Here is a 3,118-nt window from a genome sequence, read left to right on the forward strand (position 1 = left end):
GAGGAGGGAGCGGCCGCGCGGACCTGGGGGCGGGGAGAGTCTGCCCCTCCCGGACCAGCCTGAGGCGGGAGTGGGAACTGGGGCCTGGAGTGGCCTTTCCAAACCTCCCAGCCCCCTGGTCTTCCCGAACCTTCTCCCCACCCTTCCTTTCGTGGGGTCCCGTTGCAGGGGGAGGGAGAAGGGTCTGAAGCCCCAAGGAGCACCTCCACTGTCCAGCCTGGGAGGGTGGGGGCAGGGTTGGGCGGGCTGCTCAAAGGGACCCAGCACCCCTCTCCCGCGAGTGTTTGGGGGTGTCCGCCGCCGCTCAGCGCCCTCTGGTCCCCACCCAGGAGGGGAAGGACCGCAGCCACCCTCAGGGCACTCCGGGCTGTCCCCCGCAGCTGTCGTGAAGGGCGGGGCAGGGCGCGGCCGGGGAGGAGAGTTCACGGCCGCACCCCGCGCATTTGGGGACAGCCTGGAGCCTGGGGACGGGCTGGGTGGCTGGGGAGTTTAAAAAAAAAACTGCGGAGGAGTTTACGCCTATCACATTGAGTCCATATTTAACCCCCCTTTCTGCCCCACCCTTTGAGGCTTCCTGGGGTCTCTCCCCTGCTCCACCTGTCACCCCACTCAGCCCACTTCTGTCAACTTCAAGACATACCTCCCCCTACGTCCTCAGCCCACTAGTGTCAGGGTCAAACCAGCACTGACGTCTTTCTCCCCAAGAGAGAAGCTGCTGGGCCCCTTCCCAGACCTGAGCTTCAGGCGTTCTTCCTTGGATTCCTTTTTCCACTTAGCCACCCTGTCTGGGGAGGTCTTTGACTCAATCGCAGAAGAATGCCGGCACCACAACAAGCCCCAGGGGCTGGGGTGCCTGGGAGGCCGGTGGGGGAAGCATGCTGTGGTCTTGAATGTGTGTGGGCTTGTGTGCCCCTGTGTGACTCTGCGGTGATTGTGGGGTACATGTCTGTGTGTGAGCCTGTGGACGTGTGATCGTGTGATCTCAGGGTGAATGTGTGTGGTGATCGGGCCATGGTGGGGTGTCTTTGTGGGGCTGGCTGTTGTGACTGTGTGTGGGGGGCATGCGTATGATCCCGCATGTAACTCTGATTGTGTGCTTGTGTGTGACTGGGGGTTGATGAATGTTCATTCATCCTCGCGTCTGAGTGTGCCGCCTGTGGCTGTATATTTATATTTCTCTGTCTAATGCAAGAGGGTGGAAGATTTAACACCCAGGGCAGCCAAATATACCCTTGTAAGGTATGCACGAGAAAAAGCCAGGTTTTGAGGCTGCTGGTCATTTTCTGACTTACCCCTGAACTATTCCAGGGGAGGAGGCTGGCGAAGCCTCAGCTGCTGGGCATTTGACATCTGCTGCCCGCCAGAGGAGAGCTAAGGCAGCAAGGGCAGGCCTGCCAGCGGCTCTGTTTGCTGTGGTACCAAGCAACAGGAGGCAAGGGTGGCATTCAGAGGAGCTGGCTCTGCCCCTCCAACCCCCAGCCCAGGACCTGGTCTTGGGCTCTCCCCAGGACTGAATTTCTGACCCCCTTCTACCCTCCTGCTCAGAGCTTCTTTAGGCTGAAACCCTGAATTCCCCAGGGTCCTAGAAACTTCCCCACCTCCAGGCCTTTGTTGTTGTTGTTGCTGTTGCTGTTGTTTCTTGCAGTCAGGGTCTCCCTCTGTCATCCAGGCAGGAGTGCAGTGGTGTGATCATGGCTCACTGCAGCCTCAACCTCCCAGGCTCGGGTGATCCTCCCATCTCAGCGTCCCGAGTAGCTGGAACTGCAGATGCACACCACCACACCTGGATAATTTTTGTATTTTTTGTAAAGATGAGGCCTCACTGTGTTACCTAGGCTCATCTCAAACTCCTAGGCTCAAGCAGTCCTCTGCCTCAGCCTCCCAAAGTGCTGGGGTTACAGGAGTGAGCCACCACACCCAGCCAGGCCTTTTCTGCTACTCCCTCTGCCTAGAAAACCCTTTCCAGCTCTTCCCAGCCCACCTTTTACTCTCCTTCAGGTCTCAGCTCACATCTCACAGAGCCTTCTCTGATGCCTCCCCACCCCCTGCCCATGATGTCCATCCATTTACTGTTTGTTGTGGGCTTTTTGTTGGTTTTGTTGGGTTTTGTAAAATTGTATTTAATAGAGATGGGGTCTCACTATGTTGTTCAGGCTGATCTCAAACTCCTGGCCTCTAGGGATCCTCCAGACTCAGCCTCCCAAAGTGCTAGGATTACAAGCATGAGCCACCATGCCTCATCTCATTTACTGTTTATCCCTGTCACCCTGTTTATCTTCTGTGTAGCACTTATCAATCTGCAACAATACTGTTCATTTTCAATTCTTTTCTTCTCTGCTTCCCCCACTAGAATGGAAGCCCCCTGAGGGCAGAGACTTTCCGTGTCTTGTTTACTGCTGTGTCCCCAGAGCCCAGCACAAGGGCTGGCGCATAGTAGGACCTTAAAAAAATTTGTTGTTTGTTTTTGTTTTTTATAACAATAACAATCATTTATTTTACCCACAGATCTGTGATTTGGGCATGGCTTGGTGGAGGCAGCTCATTTCTGCTTCATGTGGCATCAGCTGAGGGGCTTGCCCAGAGGCTGCAGAACTTGCATCCAGGACAGCTCACTTATGTGGCTGGCAAGTTGATGCGGTCTGTCAGCTGGGAGCTCAGCAGGGGATTTGCCTGGGGGTCTTGGTTCTCCTCCACATGGGCTTTTCCACGGGTTGCTTGTGCTTCCTGTGGCATGGTGGCTAAGTCCCAAGAGTAAATGTCCCAAAAGAACAAGGCAGAAGTGAAAGGCATTTTTTTGAGTTAGCCTTGGAAGCTACACACTGTCACTGCTGACCTATTCTGTTGCTCAAGGCAGTCACAAAGACCCGGGCCTCTAGCTCATGGGGAGGGGACATAGATGCCACCTTTTAATGGAAGGGTATGTCAAAGTCACAGTATGTAAGAAGAGCTTGTGGAATGGGATATAGTATTGCCTCTATCTTGGGAAAATACAATCTACCAAAGATGCAGACTCCCATCTTGGTCTTCCACCATCTCCAGATTGTGGCCCTAAATCCACACCCGTCCAAGACCAGTCCAAGCTCCCTTCTAATGCCTCATTCTATCCAATGAAAGTAAA

General features: G+C 54.7%; 1 protein-coding gene across 1 annotated transcript in view; it reads right to left on the reverse strand.

The window, feature by feature from the left end:
• SYNC (syncoilin, intermediate filament protein) overlaps positions 1-777 on the reverse strand; it is a 24,195-nt gene extending 23,418 nt beyond the window's left edge. The window contains exon 1 of the mRNA XM_011974066.1: positions 691-777. The gene's annotated coding sequence lies outside the window, so the exon portion shown is untranslated. The remainder of the gene's footprint in view (positions 1-690) is intronic.
• Between the last annotated feature and the right edge of the window lie 2,341 nt (positions 778-3,118).

This window comes from Mandrillus leucophaeus, unplaced genomic scaffold (assembly GCF_000951045.1).
Source record: "Mandrillus leucophaeus isolate KB7577 unplaced genomic scaffold, Mleu.le_1.0 Scaffold141, whole genome shotgun sequence".
Lineage (NCBI taxonomy): Eukaryota > Metazoa > Chordata > Mammalia > Primates > Cercopithecidae > Mandrillus > Mandrillus leucophaeus.